The 17,767-nt window shown below is 47.1% G+C and overlaps 1 long non-coding RNA gene across 4 annotated transcripts in view; it reads right to left on the reverse strand.

Annotated features, from left to right (window-relative positions):
- The window catches only part of LOC146396103 (uncharacterized), a 76,666-nt gene that overhangs the window by 53,112 nt on the left and 5,787 nt on the right, over positions 1–17,767 (reverse strand). Inside the window, exon 2 of one of the 4 annotated variants that reach the window (XR_014829113.1) lies at positions 1,780–2,046. The exons of the other annotated variants lie outside the window; for them this stretch is intronic. This is a non-coding gene — a long non-coding RNA (uncharacterized LOC146396103). The remainder of the gene's footprint in view (positions 1–1,779; positions 2,047–17,767) is intronic. 4 annotated transcript variants of the gene reach the window in all.

Below are 17,767 nucleotides of genomic sequence, written 5' to 3' on the forward strand. Positions count from 1 at the left end.
CAGCAGGTCCCTGTTAGCCAGTTGTTCCATATGCCTCCGTGTGCATATGCTAATCCCAAACCCCCAGGCCATCTCTCCCCTGCTAACACTTTGGTAACCATAAGTTTGTTTTCAAAGTCTATGAGTCTGTTTCTTTTCTGCAAATAAGTTCATTCGCATCCTTTTTTTTTTAGATTCCACATATAAGTAATACAATATGATGTGTCTTTCTCTTAGTATGATAAGAGACTTACTTCACTTAGTATGATAATCTCTAAGTCCCTCTATGTTGCCGCACATGGGGTTATTTCATTCTTTTTTGTGGCTGAGTAATATTCCATTGCATATATATACTACCTCCTCTTTATCCATTCCTCTGTCAACAGACATTTAGATTGCTTCCATGTCTTGATTATTGTAAACAGTGCTGCAATGAACATTGGGGTAGTTGTATTTTTCAGAATCATGGTTTTCTCCAGAGAGATGCCCGGGAGTAGGAAGGCTGGATCATATCCTACCTCCACTTTTAATTTGTGCTATCATATCATATTTTATGTGTCCTTGTAAACCATGTTACATTAATTCTAGAATAAAGTAGAAAATTAACAAATAAGGAAAATAACATTTACAATAGACCTTCCATTCCAAAATTTATATATGCATGTGGAGAGACAGAGAGAGAAAGAGAGAGGGAGGGAGAGGGAGGGAAGAGAAACAAGACATACAACAATCATTGACACGGTGGTCATCTCTATTAGAGACGGCTGACCATTTGAATTTTACTTAATTTTTAATAATTTCTGGAGTTCCCATCGTGGCTCAGTGGTTAATGAATCTGACTTGGAACCATGAGGTTGCGGGTTCGATCCCTGCCCTTGCTCAGTGGGTTAACGATCCAGCGTTGCCGTGAGCTGTGGTGTAGGTCACAGACGCGGCTCGGATCCTGCGTTGCTGTGGCTCTGGCGTAGGCCAGTGGCTACAGCTCCGATTCGACTCCTAGCCTGGGAACCTCCATATGCCGCAGGAGTGGCCCAATAAATGGCAAAAAGACAAAAAATAATAATAATAATAAAATAATTTCTGTATTTTCCACATCAAATAGGTATTACTTCTTAAATCAGAAAAACAGTAAATTGGAGTTCCCATCGTGGCGCAGTGGTTAACGAATCCGACTAGGAATCATGAGGTTGTGGGTTCAATCCCTGGCCTTGCTCAGTGGGTTAGGGATCCGGTGTTGCCGTGAGCTGTGGTGTAGGTGGCAGACGCGGCTCGGATCCCCGAGTTGCTGTGGCTGTGATGTAGGCCGGTGGCTACAGCTCCGATTGGACCCCTAGCCTGGGAACCTTGATATGCCATGGGAGTGGCCCAAGAAATGGCAAACACACACACACACACACACACACACACACACACACACACACGAAAACAGTAAATTGTTAAAGGAAATGAGTTTCTGCACGAGCCCTGCCATCCCCACTCCACCCTCATGTTATCTCACAGACCAGGGGGGCCAGGCGACCCTCAGCGATCAAATCAGAGAGGTCCTGGGAAGGTCAGCTTGTTACAAAAAGTATCCCCTGCGTCCAGGGACATCCCACACCAGCACCAGAGCAACTCCCTAGTGAAGCGGCCGGTCCCATAGAGGAGGAAACATCTGAAGCTGTTATCAGTTGCGCGTGGGCTTGTATAACTGGGTTGGTGGGTGTGGTGTGATGTTTCTGAGCTGAGCCTGCCGTCAGGAGCTGGAACATGCACCCGCACTGTCTTTGACTAACGCTTGACTTGGAGCGAGCGACCTACCTTTTCAATTCCTTCATCGGAAAAGTAGAGTTATAATCATCATGCCTCTCAAGATTGCTAAGCAAGGAAGCATGATAGGCTGCACTGCATGAAACTGCTGTTTTTGCAAAGGTGGCCATTTCTCGTGGTGCATCCTCCGCAGGGCCGGGGTGTGGCCAGAGCACCTCTTCCTCAGGATGATCCCGGGCGTGGCCAGGGATCGAACCTGCATCCTCCTGGATCCTAGTCGGGTTCGTTACTGCTGAGTCACCATGAGAACTCCGCCCGCTGTAAGGGTGGAAAGTGGGAAGAAAGGGGGGCTGCAGGAGGGTATTGGGGATATGAGATGAGCAGCCTCAGAATGTGGGTGAAAGCTCTGGAAATGCAGCAGCATCGTCAAAGGCTGGTTCCAGTCTCCCACTTAGCATTTTTTAAAACCCCCTCCCAACCTTCCCCCCCTCCCCGACACATACCCCTCGCCCCCTGACCTCATTAAAGTTACTTCCATATGGCAGAACTCCTCCCCTGAATCAGAGCCCCTGGGGACCCTCCTCTTGACCCCAGAGGGCTGACGTCAGGACAGGAGCCCTGAACGCCCCCACCGCCAACCTCTCCCCCTGGACACAGGGGACCAAGATGACAGTATATGCTTCTCCCACCCGGGGGAAGGTGAGGCTGTAATTTAAGCAGCCAGGTTGCAGTACTCCCCTCGGTCCTAATTAACTCCGTTGCTGTAATTCCATTGCACTGGCTACTGAGAGACCAAGTCCGAGGAGTGGCGCCGTTGCAGGCATTGTGGGCAGGGGAGGAGAAAGTCACCGCCAGCCACCCCATTAGGGCCCTCTTGTCATCAGGGGTAATACAGAACTGGGTATTTCCTTTAGCTGTCAGATTCTGCATCAACTTTCATCTCCCGCAAAAGGTTTGCCCCACTCCAGGCAGAGGTGCCACTCACTGCCCCTGCCCCTGTGACTGTGGGTTTTCTCAGTGCCACCTTTCCAACTCCCATCTAGTGAGAGCACACAGCTGGTGGGCTGGGGGCTACGGGAGAAGGGAGATGGGGGGGCAGGAGGAGGAGGAAGGGTTCAGAGGCTCTTTCCTCCTCGGGTTAGTTACTCCAAGAATACAGCCTTCAATTCACATTTTATTTATTTATTTATTTATTTTGTCTTTTCAGGGCTACACCCGAAGCATATGGAGGCTCCCAGGCCAGGGGTCTAATCGGAGCTGTAGCCACCGGCCTACACCACAGCCACAGCAACGCAGGACCCGAGCCGCGTCTGCAACCTATACCACAGCTCAAGGCAAAGCTAGACCCTTAACCCACTGAGCGAGGCCAGGAATCAAACCTGCAACCTCATGGTTCCTAGTCGGATTCGTTAACCACTGCGCCAAGACAGGAACTCCTCAATCCACATTTTTAAAAAGAACCTCCAATTCACATTAAAACAGAATTCTCCCCGGAAATAAACCCTGACACCTATGGTCAATTAATCTTTGACAAGGGAGGCAAGAACATAAAATGGGAAAAAGAAAGTTTATTCAGCAAGCATTGCTGGGAAACCTGGACAGCTGCATGCAAAGCAATGAAACTAGAACACACCCTCACACTATGCACAAAAATAAACTCCAAATGGCTCAAAGACTTAAATATAAGACAGGACACCATCAAACTCCTAAAAGAGAACATAGGCAAAACACTCTCTGACATCAACATCATGAATATTTTCTCAGGTCAATCTACCAAACCAATAGAAATAAGAGCAAAAATAAACCCATGGGACCTAATCAAACTGAAAAGCTTTTGCACAGCAAAGGAAACCAAAAAGAAAACAAAAAGACAACTTTCAGAATGGGAGAATATAGTTTCAAATGATGCAATGGACAAGGGCTTAATCTCTAGAATATATAAACAACTTATACAACCCAACAGCAAAAAAAGCCAATCAACCAAAGGAAAAATGGGCAAAAGACCTGAATAGACTGTTCTCCAAGGAAGATATACAGATGGCCAGCAAACACATGAAAAAATGCTCAACATCGCTGATTATAAGAGAAATGCAAATCAAAACTACCATGAGATACACCTCACACCAGTCAGAATGGCCATCATTAATAAGTCCACAAATAACAAGTGCTGGAGGGGCTGTGGAGAAAAGGGAACCTGCACTGTTGGTGGGAATGGAAACTGGTACAGCCACTATGGAGAACAGTTTGGAGATACCTTAGAAATCTATACATAGAACTTCCATATGACCCCACAGTCCCACTCTTGGGCATCTATCCAGACAAAACTCTACTTAAAAGAGACATGTGCACCCGCATGTTCGTTGCAGCACTATTCACAATAGCCAGGACATGGAAACAACCCAAATGTCCATCAACAGATGATTGGATTCGGAAGAGGTGGTATATATACACAATGGAATACTACTCAGCCATAAAAAAGAATGACATAATGCCATTTGCAGCAACATGGATGGAACTAGAGACTCTCATACTGAGTGAAATGAGCCAGAAAGACAAAGACAAATACCATATGATATCACTTATAGCTGGAATCTAATATCCAGCACAAATGAACATCTCCACAGAAAAGAAAATCATGGACTTGGAAAATAGACTTGTGGCTGCCTGATGGGAGGGGGAGGGAGTGGGAGGGATCGAGAGCTTGGGCTTATCAGACACAACTTAGAATAGATTTACAAGGAGATCCTGCTGAGTAGCATTGAGAACTATGTCTAGATACTCATATTGCAACAGAACAAAGGGGGGGGGAAATGTGTACATGTAAGGATAATTGATCCCCTTGCTGTACAGTGGGAAAAAAAATAAATTATTAAAAAAAAAACAAAACAGAGTTCTCATTGTGACTCAGCAGTAATGAATTTGACTAGGATCCATGAAGATGCAGGTTCAATCCCCTGGTCTCGCTCAGTGGGTTAAGGATCCAGCACTGCTGTGAGCTGTGCTGTAGGTCGACAGACGTGACTCAGATCTGGCGTGGCCATGGCTGTGGCTGGCAGCCACAGCTCTGATTGGACCTCTAGTCTGGGAACGTCCATATGCCATGGATGCGACCCTAAAAAAAAACAAGAAGAAAATCTCCATGGCTCGTATCATTTAATGCTCCAAACAGCCTTATCAGAATTGTAAGTGAACATATCTGGTCAGAAAAGCCGAGAGCCCAAGTTCACAAGGAAATAAGGAGAGAGCCAGGACCCAAACCCACAACCATAGTTTCAAATTCCATTCTCATTCCAAATTGCCACAAAGCTACAGAGGAATAATTGCTCTAGATTGGAGATGCCCCAAACTAGGGCCTCAGAGACCAAATTATGACAAGGACTACCACCAAGTTATGACAAGGAATCTGCTTGTTCAGATGAGACATCAAACAGGCCCACAAAGTTGAAAAGACAGAAGTATGCCTGACTTGCCTAATCATCCATTCATTCATCCATTCAAGTGCTATGTCCCACTATTCTTCAAATGCCCGTGGGTGTTATGATGATGAAGATACAATATGTTGTGTTGTCACTCACTATTATCATTTGGTTGTTGTGGCAACAAGCAAGCCCCAGATTTCAGTGGCTTCCAACAGCCAACATTTTTCTTCCACCCAGATGACACAGGGGCTGCAGGTTGGTTGAGGCTGGGTTCTGCTCTGCTCTGGGTGTCTCCTCGTCCTGAAGGAGAAGCCCCTTCTGGGACACGCGCAAGAGACCCAGCCCCTCGGTGCCACGGCACCTGAAGCTGCTGCCCTTCACCAGCCCCACCCAGAGTGCAGCCACTCCGCCTACAGACACAGGAAGGGCAGGGAAGCACAAGCCTCTTAGAAGGAACAAACAAACATGAGCAATAATGCAGCTACCACTTGGTAGATTTTCTCAATCAGCAAATACTAAAGATAGAAGGATGATCAGGAAGGGCTTCCTAGTCTAAAATTTGGGAGGCTCCTGCTGGAGGGCATAACTTGAAGTCTACTTCTAAAACATATTGGGAGTTCCCGTCATGGCTCAGCAGTAAGGAACCCAACTAGTATCCATGAGGACTCGGATTCAATCCTGGGCACCACTCAGTGGATTAAGGATCCAGCAGGCGCGGCTCAGATTCTGCATTGCTGTGGCTGTGGCGTAGGCCAGTGGCTGCAGCTCTTATTTGATCCCTAGCTGGAAACTTCCATATGCCACAGGCATGGCCCTAAAAAAAAAAAAAAAAAAAAAAGAGAAATAGATAAATAATTAAGGAGGTCCCGTCATGGCTCAGTGGTTAACGAATCTGACTAGGAACCATGAGGTTGCAGGTTTGATCCCTGGCCTCGCTCAGTGGGTTAAGGATCCGGCGTTGCCGTGAGCTGTGGTGTAGGTCGCAGACGCAGCTCGGATCCCATGTTGCTGTGGCTCTGGCGTAGTCCGGCAACTACAGCTCCAATTAGACCCCCAGACCCTAGAAAAGACTAAATAAATAAATAAATAAAACCTACCTACTGCCCCCTGCCCAAGCTCCATCAGTAATTTCTTACGTGAACCAGGAAGGAAGGCAGGGTCTCTGAGATGGAATTCAATATTGAAATATTGGTGTGAAGGTTCTAAGGTCAAGCTTAAGCTGTCTCCCCTTTGCATCTGCCCTGAGAAGCCTCTGAAGCAGCTTCAGGTGATGTAGGTCCATGGGAAATGCCATTCACTGCCCGCCCCACCCCCCCCCAAAAGATGGTACAAAATTACTTCTGTGGGTCAACTCTGGGCCAAGAGTCTTCAGAGCAGGACAAGACATGGAGAGGAATAAGGAACAGGGCTCACCCCCCAGAGAGCTTGCAGGTGAGCAGCGCCCACCTCCCAGCCTCAGCAGAGAGGCAATGCAAGGCTCCGAGGTCCAGGAGCTGGCCCGAGGCACGCACACCAAGTCAGTGACCGCAAAGGACTAGCGGTCCGATGTCTTGACTCCGCATCTCTTTCCTCCACGCACATGCTTCCTTGATTAATGGACTTTCCGTTCTGATTCCTTCGTTCCATTGTGTGTTACCTTTTCCTTCGCTACCACGGCAATGTGGGCCCCTCCTTGGAAACAGAAGAGAAGCTGTGAGGAAAAAAATAACCAGCACCCAGAAAGCAGGTGTCAGCTGTCCAGAACCCAGAGGCATCAAACGAGGAAAGAGAATCCAGGAGTTTTTTCCTAATTATGTAAATGATGAAAGCCGCCTTTTGCTACATCCTTTCCATCAGAAACCTTGGAGCATTTGCGGCTTTGATTAATGAGGCTCTATCCAAGAATGATATTCGTGTTACCCAATAAAGACACCATGGGGTTGTTCCGGGCTCAATTTTGGCAACTTGCTCAATATTCAAGCTGGGCTTTTTTTTTTTTTTTTCTTTCCTTCTATCTTATCGACCAGGTACAAAAGGATGTTGTTTAAATGAGAAAATCTCTTCGTTCGTGTACTGTTCTAAACTCAGTGGGTTCTCTTTGCAGCCAGGTGAGAAAAAGTTGCAATTTCAATGCAGAGAGCCCTTCTGAATGCTGGCGGCCTGGGAGGTATAATGAACAAGCTTCAGTCTTGGATCGGTTCCCAGACCCACAAGGCGAGAACGCTGTGGTGTCTAAACAGAAGTCCCTGGCTTTCTTTCAGTCCCTCGTCTTATTAGGTTTGACGCTCCTTTATTATGTTTTGTTCTGCATCTCTAAATCCCCCTTCTGAAGCATAATGCTGCAAACATGGGGTCTGCACGCCCAAGAGCATTGTCCCTCGGTCGCCATGGTAACCGAAGCGCATCCACCAAGCGCTTTCCTCCGAATGAAGTAGCCAGCTCCGGCTCTGAGCTTGCACCTTGCATGCACCCACCCCAGTCAGCAAATATCCCCACGGGGGTTTCTGTTTATGAGCCAGCGCTGACGAGAGCCAAAGGGGCCAGCACGACTGTGTTTTATCGACTTTATTAAAATACGTGGGATACACATTCAATTTCTATTTATTGTTGTTTCACCTGTGCCGAGAGGGAAACTGCCGGCACTTGACAAATGGGCCAAGAGGCTGTCGAGTTTCACTCGGGTGTTGGTGGGTAACAGATGCCGAAATGTGGTTTCATAATAGCGTAATAAGACTTTGTACTTTTACAGTGTCTTTCATCAGTGCCTCTCCAAGTCCCTCATTAGTCCCTGAAGCCCCCTGGGAAGGCGGTAGGTGGTGAGTGGGTCCCCCCGCCCCGCATGGCACGGCAAGCCCAAGGCAAGAGGAGCCTAGACATAAACAGGCCACGGATCCACAAACAGGCCATTGGAGCCCCCGTCTGACGGAGCTGCTCTAATCATGTAATTATCCCACCATCGTGCCCGTCATTTGCATGTTTAATTCCACTCATTAAACTTACGGCTTCTGTTTGGGGAGACTTGTCTCCACACATCTCAACCGTCTGAATGCCTGTGGCTGGCCCTTTTATGCAGCAACCAGGCATCCTGATAGAAAGATTGAGGGAAACATTTGCTGGGTCCCGCGTGTAAAACAGCACGTGACCTACGCAGGCAGAGCAGCTTGGGAAAGGGCGACCTCTGCAGAAACCCAAAGCAAGAAGTTCTGTGCATCCCCATGCTCATGAAAGAGAAGCGTTTTGTAATCCCTAAGCCATCTAAAAACTTCCTCCCCACCCCAAATCACCTGCCAGGGTTAAAAGTGGGCAGGGCCTTGGACAGCATCTAAACCCAGCCCTTCCACCTTCAGATGCTGAAGTTGAGCCCCAGAGAGATTTAACGGTGAACTCCAAGCCCCATAGCTAGTCTGTGGCAGCACGGATCCCAGAGCCCAGATGGTCCACCCAAATGGTTCACGTCTATACTAACTGGATGATCCTAAGAGAAACTCACATGGAAAGATTTGCACAGGAGTTCCCGTTGCGGGCTCCGCTGAAATGAATCTGACTAGCATCCATGAGGACAAAAGTTCAATCCCTGGCCTTGCTCAGTGGGTTAAGGATCCCACGTTGTAGTGAGCTGTGGTGTAGGTCGAAGATGTGGCTCGGATCCCACATTGCGGTGGCTGTGGTAGGCTGGCAGCTGTAGCTCTGATTCCACCCCTAACCTGGGAACTTCCATATGCTGCGAGTGTGGCCCTAAAAAGCCAAAAAGAAAAAAGAAAGAAAGATCTGCACATAGTGTGTGTTCTTGAATATTAGTGATATAAGCTCCATACTAACAGGGGTTTGGTTTTGTTCCAAGCTGTATCCCAGAGAAGAGAGCCTAGTGAACAATGAACTCTCTATACAGTTTTGTCTTTCTTTTTTCTTATTTAGGGCCACATCTGCAGCATATGGAAGTTCCCAGGCTAGGGGTTGAATCAGAGCCTTAGCTGCCAGCCTACACCACAGCCACAGCAATGCCAGAGCCAGCTGCTCCATCCACGACCTACACAGCATCTTGTGGCAATGCTGGATCCTTAACCCACTGAGTGAAGCCAGGGATCGAACCTGAACACTATGGCACGTTCTTAACCTGCTGAGCCACAACAGGAACTCCTGAACTCTCTATAATGGTTGATGATCAAACATCTGGGGAAAAGAACAATAGGGCAGGGAGTCGAAGAATCCACTTGAGCCTCAGTCCCTCCTGCGAGATGAGGACACTATCTACTTCCAGCTTGGTGCATGGGGCCCTGGGTCTTGCCTTGCCCTTTGCTTGGATGTATTTTTCCTCTTTAGGATTTAGCTCAAATGTCACCTCCTCAGAGAGGCCTTCCTTGACCTGCATGTTTATTGTTCTCCTTTCTCCTCCCAGTCATTCCTTTCCCATTTGTTCCATCTTATTCTCATTTTCATTGTGGTCACTATGAATACTTGAAGCAATCTTGTTCATTGTACAACTCCCTCCCCCACTATCGTATAAGCCAGGACATATCATATAACCATACAATCCAAGACAAGGATTCTTGTCTGTCTGGTTCACTACACTATTCCCAGGACCTAGACCAGTGCCTGACATGTGGGAGGTGCTCCATAAATATTTGTTGAAGGAATAAATACAGAATGAAAAAATACTGAAAGAGAAAGTGCTAAAGATCGTAAAAGCAAAGGATTCGTTTCAAAACCAAAGAGGTTTAGTATTATTGTACAGCTCGTATTTTTCAACACGAACAGCGAATTGGTGCTCCTTACACCCTATTTGGATTTGAACAAGTTTCTGGAGTTGATATGTGTGTACAAAACATCCCTACAACATATCATTATCTTCCTGGTTCCAAGTGATCTCACAGTTGGTGTTCTCACTGTTTGTCTTGGCCTCTGGAGCTTTATTAATGTAATTATAGGCACAAGCCACCAGTTGGGTGTATAATTGGGTAGATGGGATTATCTATATAGAACTCATCCTGAAAGGTAGGGCAGAGCCAGGGATGCCCAGGAAATCAGCTGGCCCAACTGGTCCATTTTATAGAGGTGGACACTGAGGCCCTGGCAAGTTAAGGAACCTGCCCTAAGCCACCACAAGGCTAAACTGGGGAGACATCAGAGGACTTCAAAGGAACAAGTCTGCCCCTTTGATATAAATGGAACTTAAGTTCAAAGGATGTCAACTTAAATGACTTCAGTTAAATACACTGTCAAGGAGAGTTCCTCTCCCTTCAACCTATAAGAATCAGTACCCGCAGCAAAACCATCCTCAAGGGGGGAACCTGTCACTCAATGTCATCCAAAAGGTACAGAAGCACAGGGGGCGTGAAGCATCCCACACACACTCTCAGCATCCTTCCCACTCTCTCACACAGAAAGTACCATTCTACGATCATCCTTCACCAATATTCTCCTCTGATTGTAAACAAACAAAAAAAGAGAACCATCGTTGAGCTGATCAGAAGAACACTACTGGAATCTCTCAGTTTGGGGAGGGGAATCCAATATACAACACAGACAATTATGAGATGTCTGTCTTCCGTTAAAGGCATCCTCTGCTCCGCAATTTCAAAAAGTCCCCTTTCTCAGCCTCCTCACCCCAGGCAAGGCCCATTCCCCAGGGCCCCTAACTGCCTCTGGCGTTCTTTTCCTGCCCTGGGTGTATAAAGTCTCAGGGGACCTGCTCCCGTCATTCCCCGTGCACTGGTCTCTCCACCCTCTCAGTTGGAGAAGAGGGACTGCCATGCCCCCTGCCATGCTTCCTGTTGCTATCTGAGTTGCTAAGATGCACAGTGATGCAGCTGGCAGTCTCTGAGATGCAGGGGGATGAGAGCCTTTTCTTGGCCTCATATCAAGTGTCAGGGTGACTGCCCTACAGCCGTCTATACCCTATCTCTCTCAACCGAGGGTCAATCTGACAATTTTCTCGAGCATAGCTGCCCCACTTCCAAATACCCTGACAAGTGCAATTCACCTCAGCTGCTTCAAGATGTGCATTACCATCAAGTGGCTTGACCACGTGGGAATACACTTGACTGGGCTTCTCGGTCTACTATGGAACGGATACCTTGGACTCCCACTCTTAGAAATAAACGCTCTGCCATGTTTCCATCACTTGGCATCTTTGAAAACACAAAGTCAGCCCCAGAAGACCGATTCACTCCTGTGTGGTGCTCTGAGCTCTCAATGCCTCCAGCTGCAGCAGCATCACTAGTGACCAAGGTGATGGGGGCTGAACGGAGGGCTCTCCCCCGGCACAGGGAACAATTCTGACGGTCCCTACGGCTCACGTGTCTGTCTCCTGCCGCCACGCCCCCAGTTCCTCAAGATTGGGAACACATCCTATTTGTCTGTATATTCCCAGTATCCAGAGCAATGCCTGCTGCAGAGCAGGTATTTCTTTGTGGAATGAAATGCTGAGTCTCATTTTTTTTTCCTTTTATTGTGGTAAAGCACACATCAGATAGGGTAACATTGACCAGCTTATCTATTTTCAAGTGTGCAATTTGGTCTCATTAAGTTACATGCACAGTGTGGGACAGAGTCACACTTTTAAAGTCATGTTGAAAATCTCCTTAACAAAATAACGATGAATATGTTCACAGCCTTTCCTAAGAAATAAATAAACACAAAAATACAACAGGAAGCCTGATTTAAAGCGGAGCCAGACCACAGGGTAGGAACATGGTTTCCCACCAAGGACAACTGTTACCACCTCTGAGTCATCTCTGTCATCATCTCCCAGGGCTGAGAACATAGTCACTAAGCAGATGTGTGGAGCCCTCTGCTGGACACTGGGAATGAACAGATGAAAAGACATGCCCAGGGCCTGTGCGTGGCTTAAAGGGCAGGGAAGACAGAGGTGGGTATTTCTAAATTCCCCACGTTGTACGCCAAACTTCGTAAGGACAGGGATGTTTGTCTGCTCTTCCCCTGCTCTATCCTCAGTACTTCAAACAGTGCCCGGCACATAGTAGGCATTTTTGAAAATATTTGTTGAATGAACAAATAATGAGAATCCTGCTGGGAAAGTTGGGGACTGCTTCAGAGAAGACATTAGATTGAGCTAAGTCTTAAATTACTTCTTGAAGGAACAGTCCAAACATCCCAGTGGGAGAAAAGAGTCTTCCTGAAATGCTTGGAGCCCCGGGGCAGGGCGTGTGATTGGACGCTGGGAGAGAAGGATGCGTATACAGAAACTGGATGAAGGAAGTTGCAGCCCTGAGGAATCTAAGAATTTGAATTTTTATCTTATAGGTGAAGAATTTGGAGCAAAATTTTTGCATTTCGAAAAGGCCCCAAGAAACAGCATTTAGCAAAGCTCACCAATCCGCACCCCTCGCTGGGCACCTGAAGCCTGCAATCACGTGGGGTTTGCAGCAAACACGTGCGTTTTCCATCCACTCGGTAAAATCTCTGCTGAGAAACTCTCCAGCCCTTTCCATCCCAGCCTCCCGACTCAAGTCTTCCTTCCTGGACAGCGCCCTCTTGTGGCGGAGGGAGACCTGTATGAAACCCCACCACCGCCCTTGGGATTTACTCGCAGAGCTGGCTTTTAAGCTCTGTCCATCCGTTCCTAGTCTGGATTCCCCTGGAAGCAGATGCTGGGACAAGGACTGGAGAGTAAATAGGTTTTTGAGAATGAGCCCAGGAAGAAAAAGTGAGCCAAGGGGGAAAGAGAGACACAAATGATAAAGGCTGATCTGTGTGTGAGCTACCACGGTGGGGAGCCTTGGCTTGGCTGGGGAGGAACCCTGAAGCCTGCATCTAGGAGTTGTCCCCTGGGGTGGGGGGAAGCAAGCTTCGGTATTTATGCATCAATTTCTAACCCTTTGGCAAATAATTGTCCTCCGGGCATTAAATTCCAAGTACCTGGAGTCTGCCCTGTGCACTGATGGACAGAGACCTCGTCAGGGTAGCAGAAGGGAGCTGTCTGGGAACACAGGGCTGCTTCTGCAGCTACAGGTGAGCTCACAGGTGGACCAAGGAGATGAGGGCAGCAGCAGCCTCCTCTACACCACCTGCATCACCAGAAGTTAGCATCCCTTTAAAAAGACTGTGCGGTGTTGCTGTCATGCGCAATCTGACTAGTATCCACAAGGATGCAGGTTCGATCCCTGGCCTCATTCAGTGGGTTAAGGATCTGGCGTTGCCATGAGCTGTGGTGTAGGTCACGATGCAGCTTGGATCTGGCATTGTTGTGGCTGTGGTGTAGGCCGGTGACTACAGCTCCGATTCAACCCCTAGCCAGGGAACTTCCACATGCCATGGGTGCAGTTCTAAAAAGCAAAAAAATTAAAAATTAAAAGACTGTGGCCAAGTTTGTTTTCAAAGTCTGTGAGTGTGTTTCTGTTCTGCAAATAAGTTCATTTGTATCCTTTTTTTAGATTCCACAAGCTTATGGTTACCAAAGGGGACATGTGGGGGAGGCATGGACTGGGGGTTTGGGATTGGCATATGCACACCATGGTATATGGAATGACTGGTCAACAGGGACCTGCTGTATAGCACAGGAAACTCTTCCCAATCGTCTGTGATGATTTACAGGGGAAAAGAATCTGAAAAAGAATTCAGCTTGTGAATGCGTGTATCTATATAACTGAATCACTGTGTTGGACAGCAGAAATTATCACAACACCGTAAATCAACTATGCTTCAATAAAACCTTTAAAAATGGAAGAAGAAGAAAAAAAAAAAAGACTGTGTCTAAGACAAGACAGTACTATGTGTTGACAATACCATTACCATTTCTTCTTGGGCACCCAGTGAGCCTACTTGTCAAAGGCTCCCTTGAAGTTAAGCCACCTCAGCAGACCAAGTTCTGCTCAGTGCAAGATGGACAGAAATGATATAAGGCACTTCCAGTCCTGGCCCTTAAGAACACCCATTGGGATCCTCTAGTCCTCTTTCCCTTCTGTGACTAACTAACTTGAAGGCTGTATGTTTAAAATGGCATATTATGACTTTGTTAAATTAACGTATGTTAAATGGCACACAGGACACCGGATGGCGAGCCACGTTTCAACAACAGACCACAAGAGGAATTGAAATAGGGCTTATCACTCACAGGAGCCGCACAGGAAAGTCAAGGCCAAGTGCAGAGAGAGAGAACGGCAGGACTGGGGGGGGGGCACTTGCCTTTAGTAGGGTTCAGGGGTTAGAGTGCACTGGGGTTCCCAGGTTAGGGCTGGATTGGTCAGTTCACGCTAAAAGAGTAGTTGGTAAGCATAGAGCTCACAGACGCTGGGAGAGAGGGAGACTTGATCACAAGGACTATACCAGTGATATACCAGAAGAAGACACACCAGAAACTTACACTTCCCTGTGATGCTGCAGGCTGCAATCTAAGGCACGTGCTTGCATGAAGGGGCTGGTGTCAGTTTCCGATCCTCACAGGCGGATGGGGTGCAGGGTCAGAAATATCATGAAGTAAACTTAGCCAAACTCCCAACATGGTAACAACACAAGCTAGAAGGAGCATTTATCCCTGACTCCCTGCATGGAGCAGCCCACCAAAGAAAGCCACTCAAATCTGGCCGGACTATGGTATGAATGAGAAATAAACGGTTGAATGAATCCCCTTAGGTGTGCTGGTTTATTTGTGGTTTATTTGTTACTGCAGTAGAGCCCAGCCTATCCTAACTAATACTGTATATATTTGGGTTCTGCTGAGATCTCTACATGTCCCACCAGTTGTTCCTTTTCCCCTTTTCCTTCCCTAACTTGAGGAGTTCAATGCAATATTAAGACTTGAAACGGTGTGCTTACGTTTCAAGGAACAAACATGCTTAGCTGAGGGATCTTCTTGCAGTTTGCAACGAATTCATGAAGCCCAGCTGGTATAATAGCCTTGATAGCACCTCTCAAGGCCTCCTGCCCACTCTAAGACATCCATTTTGGCAGTAGGGTTTAGCTGCCCACCCCCTCCACTTAACAGACTGAGAAAAACTACCAATTACTGTACGACTGCCTTGCAGGCAGCAGCCTTCGGGGTCAGAGGATGACATCCTGGAGGGCCATTTGCAGTGATTATGTAATTAATATTATCATGATGTATAACTGCGTGTAATGGTTCTCAGAGACGGAGACCTTTTCATCCCAGGCTATTCTTCAAAGCCAGGTGGTTTCTGGCTCTACCTGCATGACATTCAGGAGCATCCTTTGGCAACATCGTCTCCAGGTTATATTGTACATCTTTAAGTCTTTTCCTTGAAACCCGTGGGTCCTGGAAATTTTTGAACTCGTGTTAATGGCTCTATGTCCCCTTCACAGTCTTTAAAACTGTCAGTTTACACACATGCTTAATCATGGCCATTGACTCCTCCCAAAGTCAACATTTAGATTTATTGACTGAGAAGGACGTAACTGACCAAAACTTCACCCAGCTCAATATTTGCCTAAAGACAATAAATCTCAACAGCGACCAAAACCGAAAGTCGATGGATACATATTGCTACACACTTTCTTTTGACAAGAGTAATCAATTGGGTATGGATTTTGAAATAATTTCATTTTGATTGGAATGTGGGACTAGCTTGACAGGGCCGGCTGAAAATAAAGGCTGGAAAGTACGATCGGACAGTTGCTCCTTGCAATCCCATAGTTAAATGTGGTGCTGGGAGCAGCACTTTAAAAAGAAAAAGGACCCTGTCATCTGTCAAGCATCCAGAAGGGCTGCTTTATGGGGGATGATGTCATCATAATGGCAGAGTGTGTTAAGCCCTCTGTGAATCCCCACCGGGTATTTGTCCTGCATGAGAATCAATTACAGAAAAGATAAATGGTGCATTAGAGGTGTCTTTTGGCATATATTTCACTTCTGATATATGTTGTTCTGCTGAGCAACAAACGATTTAGATAAACCCCAAGGTCATGTTTGGACCAGAGAGATGTTTTTCATTAGCCAGAGAGTGACCATCCTGATAACAGAAACAGCAGCTTGTGGAAAATTGTAGAACACTTACTTCCTTGGGGGCAGCCGGAGCAGCCTACCTAGACCGTCAGGATCAGGCTGAAAGCCCTGGATATTCACAGAAAGCCACGTCAGCATCCAGACTAAGGGAGAGCAATATCTTTGCCACAATTTTTCAACTTCAGCCCTCTGAGTCCACTGGGGAGTTGTTGCTGTGAACTGTAGCTACACTTCAAAGAGGGACCCTGGAGAGCACATCTCCCCAGCTCACCTTTTTGTCAACCACAAATCTAAAAACCAGCTGAGTTGGGATCATCTCCCCGCCACCATGGGTCTGTGACACCTGTTGACATCCTATTTTGGCAAAGCCTCTTGGGTTCCCTGAGACTTCTTCATGATTCTGCATGTGAGAAGGGATTCTTGCAGGAAAATTGAGGTGCAAGAAGATGGTCACATCCCAGATCTCGGGTGAATCCCTGGGACAGGCCTCCAAGGGAGGGACCTTGGCTTCTGGCAGGAAAGAATTCATGAAGTAGAGTGAAAGCAGATTTATTCGGGGTAATACACACTCCATAGACAGAGTGTGGCCATCTCAGGAAGGCCAGAGGTGGCCCCCAAATATGAGCTGCTTAGTTTTTATGAGCTGGGTAATTTCATAGGCTAATGAGTGGGAGGGATATTCTAATTATCTTGGAGAAGGGGCGGGGACCACCCACTTTTTGGCCTTTTATGGTCACTCTCGGTTCAGTCATGGTGCCTGTGGGTGTGTCATTTCCCAGGCTAACATATTACAATGAGCGTATAATGAGGCTAAGGTCCACTGGAAGTTGAATCCTCCACTACCTTGGGCCTCGTAGGTTCTAACCAGTTGTTGTCAAATTTATATCCTATTCTTCTTAATTGTTGTGTCATTCTTTTCTTTTCTTTTCTTTTTTTTTTTTTTTTTTTTTTTTTTTTTGCCCATGCCAACAGTTGGTGGACATTTGAAGGTTAAGGATGGAACCCACACCACAGCAGTAACCAGAGCCACCACAGTTACATCAGACCTTCAACCCACTGTGCCATGAGGGAACATCGGTTGCGTCATTCTTTTAGTGGTTGTGCCATGACCCCTTCCTTCCCATCTCAATACCTCCTTTGGGTCACTTTGGCATCCACTTCCTTGTAGCTGGGTCCTCGGATGCACTGGGATGTAAGCACTGCCTGTCACCACCCCAGGGGTGCAGCACAGCCCAGTCTGCATGTGCTGCAGTGATGTCATCGTTCAGTCATTCATTCCAGTGCCTGCAACAGGCTCTAATTCAGGGCCCTGTCCTTCCGGGACCTCGCTGTAGCCTCAGAGGCCTGTGAACTTCACGTCATTATTCCAGAACTCTCAGTGGGGTTTTTTTTTTTTTTTTTTTTTTTGGTTTTTTTGTTTTTTGTGGGTTTCTTTTTTTTTGTTTGTTTTTTGCTATTTCTTGGGCCGCTCCCACGGCATATGGAGGTTCCCAGGCTAGGGGTCGAATCGGAGCTGTAGCCACCAGCCTACACCAGAGCCACAGCAACGCAGGATCTGAGCCGCGTCTGCAACCTACACCACAGCTCACGGCAACGCCAGATTGTTAACCCACTGAGCAAGGGCAGGGACCAAACCTGCAACCTCATGGTTCCTAGTCGGATTCGTTAACCACTGCGCCACGACGGGAACTCCCAGAACTCTCAGTGTTTTTAGGGTACTCTA

This window comes from Sus scrofa, chromosome 15 (assembly GCF_054392235.1).
Source record: "Sus scrofa isolate SSC_HxYL_T2T_F1_AM1 chromosome 15, Sscrofa_HxYL_maternal_Yorkshire_Landrace_v2.0, whole genome shotgun sequence".
Lineage (NCBI taxonomy): Eukaryota > Metazoa > Chordata > Mammalia > Artiodactyla > Suidae > Sus > Sus scrofa.